Source organism: Geotrypetes seraphini, chromosome 5 (assembly GCF_902459505.1).
Source record: "Geotrypetes seraphini chromosome 5, aGeoSer1.1, whole genome shotgun sequence".
NCBI classification, from domain to species: Eukaryota; Metazoa; Chordata; class Amphibia; order Gymnophiona; family Dermophiidae; genus Geotrypetes; species Geotrypetes seraphini.
In genome coordinates this window covers 81,151,165-81,163,831 of record NC_047088.1, presented here as the reverse complement: position 1 = coordinate 81,163,831, position 12,667 = coordinate 81,151,165, and the positions used below count along the sequence as shown (strand labels likewise).

The 12,667-nt window shown below is 42.1% G+C and overlaps 1 protein-coding gene across 1 annotated transcript in view; it reads left to right on the top strand.

Moving 5' to 3' along the window:
- The window catches only part of SHROOM4 (shroom family member 4), a 394,799-nt gene that overhangs the window by 7,032 nt on the left and 375,100 nt on the right, over window positions 1–12,667 (top strand). The window lies entirely within an intron of this gene.

Below are 12,667 nucleotides of genomic sequence, written 5' to 3'. Positions count from 1 at the left end.
CAGCAGGGTCAAAACCATGGAGGACTGCGAAGACCTCCAAAAAGATCTGACAACGCTGGAAGAGTGGGCCGAAAAGTGGCAAATGAGCTTCAACATAGGAAAATGCAAGGTCATGCATGTAGGGAAAAAGAACCCGATGTTCACTTACAAAATGGGGGGATCACCGCTAGGGGTGAGTAACCTTGAAAGAGACCTGGGAGTGATAGTAGACACATCATTGAAGGCGTCAGCACAGTGCGCCACAGCCTCAAGGAAGGCAAACAGAATGTTGGGCATCATTAAGAAGGGTATCACGACCAGGGTATCTATGACCAGGGTATCTATGACCAGGACGAAGGAAGTAATCCTGACTGTATCTTGCAATGGTGCGCCCGCACCTGGAGTACTGTGTCCAGTACTGGTCGCCGTACCTCAAGAAGGACATGGCGGTACTTGAGAGAGTCCAGAGAAGAGCAACTAAGCTAATAAAGGGTATGGAAGACCTCTCATATACTGACAGACTGAAGAAGTTGGGGCTTTTCTCCCTGGAAAAGCGGAGACTTAGAGGAGACATGATAGAAACCTTCAAGATCATGAAGGGCATAGAAAGAGTGGACATGGACAGATTTTTCAAATTACGGGGAACCACAAGCACAAGGGGGCACTCGGAGAAACTGAAAGGGGAAAGGTTTAGAACAAACGCCAGGAAGTTCTTTTTCACTCAGAGGGTGGTGGATACATGGAACGCGCTACCGGAGGATGTGATAAGCAGAAGCACACTACAGGGCTTCAAAGAGGGTCTAGACAGGTACCTGGAGGACAAAGGGATTGAGGGGTACAGATAGGAGTAGAGGTAGGTAATAGGGATAGAATTAGAGGATTAGAGGCAGTTACAAAATTAGTCATGGACACTGTTCAGGCAATTAGGCCTGATGGGCCGCCGCGGGAGCGGTCCGCTGGGCAGGATGGACCTCTGGTCTGACACAGCTGAGGCAACTTCTTATGTTCTTATGAGGCAATACTGTTTCCTTTCAGTGTAGATTGGGCCTTCAGCAACAGCTACAGTAGAATGCAAAAGGTGGCTCTTTCAGCATTAAGATTTGAATCTTATCTCTTGGTATTGGTGTGCATCATTTATTATTATCAAGCTCCACCTCTGTGAGTCTCTTACTACAGATCCATCTTTCAGTTGTTCATGTGATATTCATTTTACAAGTCAGTGCGCCACCTTTTGAGGTTCTAATCGGTGACATAGTAAGGGGGGGAATGGGGGGATTGGTCCGTCCCAGTCGCCATCTTGATAAGGGGGGTGCCATTCTCCTTTCCGCCTTCTCCAACCCCCCCCCACTACCATGTGTGTGCACCGCTTCTCTTCCCTGTACCTTTTTAATGTTCGCAGCACAAGCGGCAACCCCAGCCTGCTGCTTGCGCCAGCATGGGCGCTTCCTCTGACATCACTTCCTGGACCTGCGCCTAGGAAGTGATGTCAGAGGAAGAGCTGATGCTGGCACGAGCAGCTAGTTGGGGTTGCTGCTCATGCTGGGAACGTTAAAGGGGCATGGGCGCAGGGAAGGAGCGGAGAATAGGGTGGGGAGGATGCCACTGCCCCAGGCGTGTCTCACTCTCGTTACGCCACTGGTTCGAATGATTCATAATGGTTAAGGGCAGGAGTCTCCAAAGTCCCTCCTCAAGGGCTGAATCCAGTCAGGTTTTCGGGATTTCCCCAATGAATATGCATTGAAAGCAGTACATGCACATAGATCTCATGCATATTCATTGGGGAAATCCCGAAAACCTGACTGGATTTGCCTTCGAGGAGGGACTTTGGAGACCCTTGGTTAAGGGTGACTATTTGTAAAAACACAGACTGATGGTAAATGAGGACCATAAGACTCATCTCAGTGATCTCAAAGTCCTGCAATCCAGTCGGGTTTTCAGGATTTCCCCAATGAATATGCATTGAAAGCAGTGCATGCACATAGATCTCATGCATATTCATTGGGGAAATCCTAAAAACCCGACTGGATTGCGACCCTCAAGGAGGGACTTTGAGACCCCTGCAACCAGCATAGGTGCTAGCTCTGTGGGTACAGTGGGTACTGTGTGCTCCTTATATTGAGCAACTTAAGGGGATCAAATAGTTCTGAATAGAAACATGATGGAGTTGGTCCAGATGTCGGTTACATTTAGGCATAAAGGCCTTTTGTTAGGCTGATTGGTGACACTGGGTATTATTGGGAAAGTGTTGGAGTGGTTTGTCATTTTTATCCAATAGAGGGGCCCTTTTTGTATCAAGCAGTTCTAAAAGGTGGGTTGTGGTAGCCCCAACATGAGTCTCTTCTGCGTGCTGAGGCTGCTTTTAGCACTGCTGGTAAAAGACATATTTTTCTGTTTGCCGATAATGACTATGTGCTAATTTCCCCTTTAGCATGTGAATCCTTACTGTCACTTAAGTATTTTCTAGGTGGTAAGGGATCGTACTAATTCTGTGCCAATGGGTTAGCATATGGTATAGTGCTCACGCGATAACTGATTAGCATAGCTGTGCCCATTCTCTGCTCTGAGCATTAAAAAATAGCTTTTGTTTTTTAGCGTGTGGGTAGAATGTGCCAGTTTCAGAGCTACCACAAGGTGCATGAGCGTGCCCTGCAGTAGAGCTTTTTAGCCTGCGGTAACCATGCAGGTTAGTAAAAAGGTCTCGGGGGGGGGGGGGGGGGGGGGGGGTTTAGGAAAGGATAAATCAAGATATCTCAAAATGGTTAAAGATGACTTCAGGGGTCCCAGATATGTTTTAATATTTATATGGTCTCTCTTTGTAAACTTACAGGATTAAATGTCTCATATAGATTGTATGCAGATGTTTATATTCATACAGGCTTTTCCCCCCCCCTCCCTATTAAAAGGTCTTTTGGAGATTCTCTGGACTTTTTAGTGTCTCTCCACAATAAAAAGCTGGATGACGGCAAATATGCTGAGACTGAACTTGTTTAATACTCAAATTTTAATGCTGTTAGGTCAATCAGATGTAAATTTTTTTCTTTTGGAATTTAAGATGGAAGACGCCACTATCCAAGTTGTGTGGGAAATTAAGGGTCTCTTTTATGAAGCCGTTTAGCGTGGGCCGCTGCGGTAACTGCCCTGAAGCCCGTAGCGATTTAAAGGATTTCGAGGTTGTTTCGGTGTAGCTTTGTAAATGGGGTAAATATCTTGGGATTATTTTGGGTCCAATACTTTCATTTAAAACTCATCTTAGATCTTTGAAGAAGGGTTTTAAAAAAAAAAAAAAAATTAAAGTATTGACAAAACTGAAAAACCTGCTCTAGAAGACAGTTTTAGAAAAGTGGTACAAATACTCTGTGTAGCTCCAACGCTGTTAGGAACTCTGTGACCGTCAGAGCAGCGCAGAGCATACAGTGCACTGGCCAGCGCTTAAATCCTTATGTGCAGTTTTGTAAAAGGGAGAGGGGTAAATTGACACAGAATACAGCGGCTCAAATTATCTTAATACTTCAAGATTTGATCATATTTCCACTGTATTACAGAAGTTACTTTGGTTGCCAGTTAAATGGCGTACAAGTACACAACAGAACTCATTATTAACATTCCGTAAATCGGTAAAGACCCTCCTCTTCAACTAAAGATCTCCTCTGTCTTCTCCCCCCCTTACGCCCCACCCCTCCACTCTCCTATCACCTCCCCAAACTCCAATATAACCCTCTCTTACTCTCTCCACCAACAAATTGTACCTAAAACGCATATAACTTTCCTTAAACTAAACTACTGTATTTCCCCCTTCTCTCTTTCTGCTACACTCTCCTTGTATGTAATTCTCTCCAAAATCTATAAATCCAATCACTAAACCTGTTATATTTACTTATATGTCTAGTTACTCTCCACTGTGTATGTTCATTTGTAGACCGTTCTGAGCTACTGGGAGGACGGGATAAAAATCCAAATAAATAAATAAATAAATAAAATTTAAAATTTTGACTATTTTAAAACATAGAGGAGTAGTTTTACAAAGCTGCAGTAGAAAGTGGCCTTAGTGTGCTAATAGATGCTTTTGTTGCAGCTGGAAAATGGCCTGTTTTCCAAATTAATGTCCACATGCTAATGTTGTCATTAGTGTGTGGCCAAAAATTAACACCTATATGCTAAATCGGCAAAGGGCAATGTAAATGCGCTAATTAGGGCAGAAACACCCACTCCCCAGACATAAACCTTTCCAGAAAATTTTTTTAATTGTGTGTGGTTTGCACATGCACCTTCTGAACTTACTGTGGGATCCTCAGTACATCCCTTGGTAAGCCCTTTTAAGCTGCGGTCTCCCTTACATTAGTGACTGCATTGAGTTTATTGTCCTCCCCACTCATTATGATATGTACACAAAATATTTATTCTTAAAGACATATCACACAATATTTGCCATTCCATGTCTACCGTGCTATGTTTTATCATGCTACATGTCATACTAGGTTAGCCATGCTTGTAATAGTATGTTTTCCGTGCTATGCTCAACATGATGTTTCACCATACCATAAGAACATAAGAATAGCCTTACTGGGTCAGATCAATGGTCCATCAAGCCCCGTAGCCCGTTCTCACGGTGGCCAATCCAGGCCAAAACCCAAAGAGTAGCAACATTCCATGCTACCAATACAGGGCAAGCAGTGGCTTCCCCCATGTCTTTCTCAATGACAGACTATGTACTTTTCCTCCAGGAAATTGTCCAAACCTATTATGTTTTACCATGTTTTGCCATTTTTGTCAGACAATGTTTTGCCATAACATGTTTGCCATCACTTTAAAAATATGCTTTAGTGTGTATATAAACTTGTAACCCGTTCTGAACTCTTCTGGGAGGACAGGATATAAAACAACAACAACAACAAAAATCTGGTTAGGTGAATATAGATCTAGGATGTTGAGGGTGCCCACTGCCCAATTGTGGAATGCAGTTCCTGAGAATTTGTGCACTATGAAGAATTACTTGAAGTTTCAGAAGCTACTTAAATCTTACTGTTTCAACAAGCTTTTAAATGAAGGCATAAATTGAAGGGCCTTCAGCCTTACACCTCTCTCCCCTTGATTTTCAAGCCTCTGTAATAATCATCACACAAAAGTCCTATAAAATGCAGGTTGACCTATGGATGGTTCTTTCAGTTTATATAGCGGTCCAAGATCTATTTTGCTTTGACTGGCTGCCCCCAAGAAGCTGCTAACCTAGGTAACCACCTAGTCTTGCCTTATGTTTGGGCCAGCTCTGTCTGTGAGAAGCTCTAATGTAGACCCACTTGATCTTTGATATTACTTTCACTTCTATGCACTTTGTACACATTTGGGAAGCAGTTTTCATTGATCCAGTTTAAAACTATGCATAGTAATCTTTTTAGGAACCAGCCATAGGTGGCAACACTTCAAAATGATTGGGGTACCAAACAATACAAATTCTGTTAATAGCTTTGGAGATTCTCTGGACTCTTATGTGGGGTTAGATTTGGCAGGTTTTGCACACAAGTCCTTAAGTTATAATTGAAGAGTCATTTACATTGATTCTATAAACACCAGATGTTTTAACATTTTTGTTTTATGTTTGTAGTAAAATATATTATGTTTTAAAATTGGGATTATTAAGTTATAAACTGCCTAGTAATATGGATAGTGTGGTATAAAAACTGTGAAAATAAATAAACACATCCATTCATACCTGGTGCCTTCTACTAGCCATAACTTTGAGTTATTACTAATGTCTAAGGGAGGTATCCTATCTTTCTTCCCTTCCTCCACTCTTCTGTGTCTGGCCTTGAGCTGGATGCTACATTTATTTGCTTGCAATGAGCAGCAACTTATACCTGCTGTTCGTGCTGGCTCCGAACCTTACCTCTGAGTTGATCCTGCCTAGCGGAAACAGGAAGTTCCATCAGAGGACAGGCTCAGGGATGGTGTGACAAAGAAATGAAGGCATTTAAAAGGTATGGGATGTGGGGGTGGCATTAAGACGCTAGTATACCTGCAGTGGAGAGGGGGGAGAGAGATTTTGGGAGTCTTCAAATGTATGCCACTTCCGGTTGGTCCTCAGGCCAAAGTGAGTGGGCCTGTGCCCATCCTATTACTATTTATTAGTGCTGCCTGATTCGCTGCTTCAAATCGATTCACTTGGAGGACCACCAGCCAGTCAGGTTTTCAGGATAGTCCTAATAAATATGCATGGAACAGATTTGCATGCCTGTCATCTCCATTATATGCAAATCTCTCTCATGCATATTCATTAGGGTTATCCCAAAAACCTGACTGGCTGGTGATCCTCTAGGACAGAGTTGGGAAACACTGCTTTAGTGAATCGATTTGTTTTCCCCACAAATCGGACTCGCTGATTCAGTGACCAACCCTCTCCCTTGTGAGGGCTGACATACCTCCAGGGCCTCCTAAAGCAACAGCAGCGGCGATGACTGGTGGGCAGATGCAACACTCTGAGCAGGCTACTTGTGGCCTTCCTTCTGCTGTGCCACTGATGATACGGAAGAGCCCTGGCGGGTAGGCCGTGAATAGCCTGTTCAGAGCATTGCCTCTGCCTGCAAGTCATTGCCGCTGCTGCTGCTACTTTAGGAGGCCAGACGGTTTGACAGATCTCACAGTGTGTGTGTGTGGGGGGGGAGGGGGTGTTTGTTGGGAAGTGCTGCATAGAGGGTTGGGAAGCATAGGAAGCTGCTGCACAGGGGGCAGGGAGGGAGGGATGGAAAGTTGCTGCACATGGGGAGAAAGGAAGAATTGTTGGGCATGGGGTGGAGGAGAGTAATGGAAAGGTACAAAAAAGAGGTAAAATGTTGGACATAGGGTGTAGGGCAGGGAAAGAGAAAGAAAGAAATGTTGCACATGATAATGGAGGGGAGGAAGGGAGAGATACTGCATGGAGGGTAATAGAGAACCGCCTAGAAGTCGTAAGATTATGGCGGTATAGAAAAATAAAGTTATTATTATTATTATTAGAGAGGTTTGACCCAGGGCACAAGGAAGGGAGAGAGAGAGATGGTAGACAGTGGGAAACAAATGTTGGATATGGCAGTGGAAGGGAAGGTACAGAAATGGAAGATGGATGGTGAGCACGGAGAAAGAAGAAAATATCAAACAGAAGACAAACAGAAACCAGAGCCTGGGACCAACATGATTTGAATAATAAATTGACCATACAATAAAAAGTAGAAAAAATAATTGTGTTTTCTATTTTGTGATTACAATATGTCAGATTTGAAATGTGTATCCTGCCAGAGCTGGTGTTAGCAAGTGTTAGCTAGGACCTAACAGAGAGTAAAAGTCTTCTTTCTTTATTTTGTTTACACCACAGCAAAGGTGTGGGGTTGAAGAGAGCAAAGGAGTGTGAGGTGGGTGAAGAGGCTACAAAATAAACCCACAAGGACATTTGAAAAAAACACCTGATTGGGCAGGAAAATCGAATCGAATTGAAAAATTTTTTTTTTTTCTCTGAATCAAGCAGCACTACTATTTATTATTTCTATGGCACTACCAGATGTACGCAACGCTGTACATTAAACCCGCAAGAGACAGATCCTGCTTTAAAGAGCTTACAATCTAATTATAGCAAGATAAAAGGACAAAAAGGCTGAATCTATACATGCTATTTAAGTAGGGAATTGCAAAGGGACTGATAGGGTGGATAGGGTAGGGCTCACCCAAGGCTAAGCCACTGGTTTGAAAACGGTTCATGTAAGTTTCTGGATGAAAAAGCCACAATAATCAGGTGGACTTGGGGAGGTGACTCAAAGTCATGACCTAGTCATTGTATTGAGTGGCAAGGCATGGATTCTTTTCTGTGGTACCCTCTGGATTATTCCTAGTGACCTAGAATGGGCACTGATAGAAACAGAATGCTGGAGGCTGTAGACCAGGGGTGTCCAGTCTGTGTCCCGAGGGCCGCAAGCAGCTCCGTGAAGTATTTTGTGCAGCCCCGATCGAGGGCGATGCAGTGTTTCTCTCTGCTGCTCCCGGGTGTTTACCGTCTTGCCGGCTCCCTCCTCTGTCTTGTTGCAGCGTTTGCGCATTTGTTCGGCCCCAGAAACATTTTTTTCGGCCACTGCGGCCCAGGGAAGCCAAAAGGTTGGACACCCCTCCTGTAGACTTTTGGAGTGGATCAGCATGGAATATCTTTTTTTTTTCTATTCTTATATTTTACCAAATCTCTTTACAATTTAGCTGCTGTAGCTAAGTCGCTACTTAGAAGAGGGTATGCAGTCTAAGTTGCTTCTGGCACAAGTCTATAGTGGTGAATAGGACCTAACAGCTCTGTGATACCTTTGTATGCATTTGGGAAGCAGTTTTCATTGATCCAGCTTAAAACTATGCATAGTAATCTTTTTAGGGGCCAGCCATAGGTGGCAACACTTCAAAATGATTGGGGTACCAAACAATACAAATTACCCCTCCCTAGACCACTCTAAAGAGATTGCTCAGTATTGGGCATGCTCAGAACCCACAACAGTGGGTTCAACAGTGAGTCTGAGTAAAATTGTTTCTCAGGTTTCTTGGAACCAACTGATGTCAGCCAGTTGGTCCACTGAAAATCTCTCTTCACATTGTCATGCTGAACTAAATATTATAGTCACTGTTTCTCAGTAATAATGTAATGTAGAAAAATATTTATCAGTTATGTAGAAATCTTAACTTGTTGTGCAGAGCAGTCCGAGTGCTGTAATAGCACATAACTTGTAAAGTCCAGCCTGATACCACCCCTTCCTGCCCCCTTCTTTTTTTCGCCCTCTCAGGTGGGAATTTTTGTTTTTCTTTTGAACATATGCTAACCTTATATGCCTCTTGCTCCTCCTGTTTTATAGCTTATTAAATCATTGGCAGTCTGCTTTGTGACATGTAATATGTGGTATTTTAAAACCAATCGGAGGAAATTTTTTTCACTCAGAGAATAGTTAAGCTCTGGAACACATTGCCAGAGGATGTGGTAAGAGTGGATAGCGTAGCTGGTTTTAAGAAAGGTTTGGACAAGTTCCTGGAGAAAAAGTCCATAGTCTGTTATTGAGAAAGACATGGAGAAAGCCATTGCTTGCCCGGTTTCGGTAGCATGGAATATTGCTACTCCTTGGATTTTGGCCAGGTACTAGTGACCTGGATTTGCCACCGTGAAAATGGGCTACTGGGCTTGATGGAACCATTGGTCTGACCCAGTAAGGCCATTCTTATGTTCTTAATTGCTGAGTTTTCCTTATTGATTCTTGTGAAGCTCAGGTGAATAAGCATTTCAGAATATAGAAATAATACACTTTGTGCACCTTCCTGCCCTTTCATCTTGATGGCATCAGAGCTGTTTGCATGCTTAATGTGTTTTCTCTATCTTTTTATACAGGATACGTCACTTTAAGTTCTTTGTTAGTTGGAAAAGGAGTTATTGGCAACCATTGTGTTTTTGCATTTGGGAACAAGCTGGGCCTGAACTGTGTAGACTAGAAAGGCCTTAAGACCATCTTCCATAATATTCTGTTTGTTTTATAGAATGCAATGAACAACAAAGCAAGGTGGCGATTCCAAAGTAATAATAGAACCAAAACAAGTTTGTTTATAATATATCCAGCGATTGAAGATTGGCACAGGTAACTGGACCCTGACACAGCTATGTTTTGGCAAGAAGTGATGCCGCTGTTCTGAGCTGCTCTTTTGAATCGCTGGCTTCGGCGTCATTTTAAAGTTTATCAGAGAATTACAGTACTCTTGTTGACTTTTTGGCACATCCAGTCTGTGGTTGCATGTGACGCTTTTTTCTCTACCATCAGTTTGAATATGTGACCCCGCTGAAGGCAATTTCTTGTACCACCAGTCGCTGGATATATAATAAATAAATTTGCTATGGTTCTAATATTATTTTGGAATCACCGTCTTGCTTTGTTGTTCCTTTATCTTTCTTTGTTTTGCATCATGTTTATAGAATGCTTCATTACGTGCTCAATATTGTCAGGGTCCTCCTGGACTTCAGATAGCAAATATTTTTGCTATTTCCCAGTCTTCTTGATTCCCCTGTTTGCCATAGCCTTTGTTTTGGCTCTAAAATGTGTAATCAACCTCTGTGCATTGGTAGAGTATTTTTAACTAAATCAGAAGTCTCAACAACTAGGTCCAACTGCAGCAATGTGAGGGATGATTCCCGCCCATCTCCCTCTGCCAGGACTTAACATAAGACATAGCTGTTCAGTGAAAGGTTTGTGTGGGAGAGTCATGTCAGCTCCGTCTGAGATCAGAGGCTTCTGGGATTTCGACTAGCTGTTTACACGCTGCAGGGCAGAGTGAAAGCAGGCTTGCGGAAAAAATACACCCCACTTAACTAGACTTTAGTCTGTTGTTTAAAAAAAATATATATATATGGTATTAATTGACTTGGCGGAATTTAGAGTTCAAGCTCCTTGGTTGCAGAATGTGCTTTAACAGCCACTTGGAATGTAGATGTTTAACTTGAATGAATTAACCCTCTTCCCCTGTTCATAGTTCTTGATTTTACTTTACAGTAGCAGCTTTCCAGACACTTTTCATCATAATTGTTGCCTTCAAGATAGAGGCACATGGGGGTGTTGCACCAGTGCTCCGTACCAATGAATAGCATTCACAGCAGTAAACCCCCTTGTAAGGAATGGATGGAAAATGCTCATTCATTTTGCAGCTTCTGATCTGTTCACCTATGTCAGGGGTAGGCAATTCCGGTCCTCGAGAGCCGGAGCCAGGTCAGGTTTTCAGGATATCCACAATGAATATGTATGAGATGGATTTGCAAGCACTGCCTCCTTGAGATGCAAATCTATCTCATGCATATTTATTGTGGATATCCTGAAAACCTGAAAACCTGACCTGGCTCCGGCTCTCGAGGACTGGAATTGCCTACCCCTGACCTATATGGAGTTGGAAGAAAGGAACTCCAACCTCTTCTTTGTGAACTCTTCTCATTTGAGCTTTTTATTTTATGGAAGCTATTACCCTCCTCCCCCCCCTTTTGTTTTTCTATCAGAGATGGCCTGAAGGTATCTAATACATTAGGTGAACCAGGGCAGCTCAAGGCCCTACCCCCTCATAATATGGCATCCCCCTTCCTTTCCTTGCAACTGTCACCCCCCACATCCTGCCTTCAGCTGCTATTGCAGAATGCAACTCACCATAGTACAGGATCTTGAACTGTGGTATCCATACCCCCTCTAATGCAATTTTCCTGTCAAAGGGGATGAGATTCGGTGGACTTTGAGCATGGGCCTGAACTGAGAGACCTGGCACTGCACTGACAGTAGCATTTAAGCTTCTACTTATCAGGGTTCTTTTTTGGTAGTAAGTTTTTACTGACTTATTTTTGAACATTAATGATAATAAATTTGCTCTAACCCTTCAATGTATTTAGTATTCAAAAATGGAAGGGAAAGGAAGGCTTACATTAACATTAAAATATTGCAGAAAGGTTTTATTTTTTTAACAAGTTGCTTGTGCTTTTTAGATGGGATTGTTTTTATAACTTGCCAGTCAAAGCTGATGCCCCAAGGCAGAACTGGGGCAGTGACCCATTAAATCTTATGGGCGTGTCATCCCACAAAATGTCAAGATCAGTCCTGTGCTGGATGTCATACTCCCACTCCTGGAGCACAGACAACCAACCAGGGGTTACTTGCATGCATTATGCCTTGTTTTTCTACATATAAAATTAGCTGAGTTAATTAACATTTTAGTGGGGCAGGCACATAAAGTATCTTGATTTATTTTAAAATTATTTTTATCAAGAGCAGTTGTAGGATTTTGCTCCAAATTAATGTGCAACTATTAACCAAGGTGGTGTTGGTGGTGGGAGCTTCAGGGTATACAGAAGAGCTGATTTGTTTCATCTGGATGAAATCAGACAGATGGCTCTGTCTGCTTATCCTCCTTCATATTAAATATTTCCCCTGTTCAAGGACACGTAGAGTGCATCTGTTCTCATATCCTTCCATTAAATTCATGGCTAGGAAAAATAATGTTAGAGGCTGCTTTTTATTTAGATTTTAGAAAATTGTTAAAGACACAATTATTCGATAGGCTGGTTTCTTAATGTATGTTGTTATTTTAACTTTTTCTTCTTATTTTAACCTGATGTATTAATTTGCTTGTTTTTACTAATTTATCTGTTGTATTTTTATGCACTTGTATGTATTGCCTTTGTTGTGAGCTGCCTAGAACCCTCCTGGTATGGCGGCATGCAAAATAAAATTATTATTATTATCTTTGATTTCTAGCATACTCCCCTATCAACTATAGTAATTTTTATTTCAGGAACAGAGACATTATTTTCTTAGAAGGTGTGTGTATGTATAGCTATGTAAATATATAGAGAGGTTTGGTTTTTGTTTTTTGTTTTTTTTTGCTGCTGTGGTCTTGGAGGATAGTACTGCCCAATTCAGGGAAAACTTTTTTGATTCGATTCAGCCTTTTGGATAGATTTTTTTTTTTATTCATTTTTCCTGCCCTACTTGGCATTTTTTTTTTTTTTTAAACGTCCTGGCAGGTTTAATTTGTAATGTAATGTAATTTATTTCTTATATACCGCTAAACTCCGTTAGGATTCTAAGCGGTTTACGTAATCTTTCTACCCACCCCAACCCCCTTTGCCCTCTCCAACCCCATACTGGCGTTATGGTGTAAAACAAAATAAATATTTTTTTCTCTC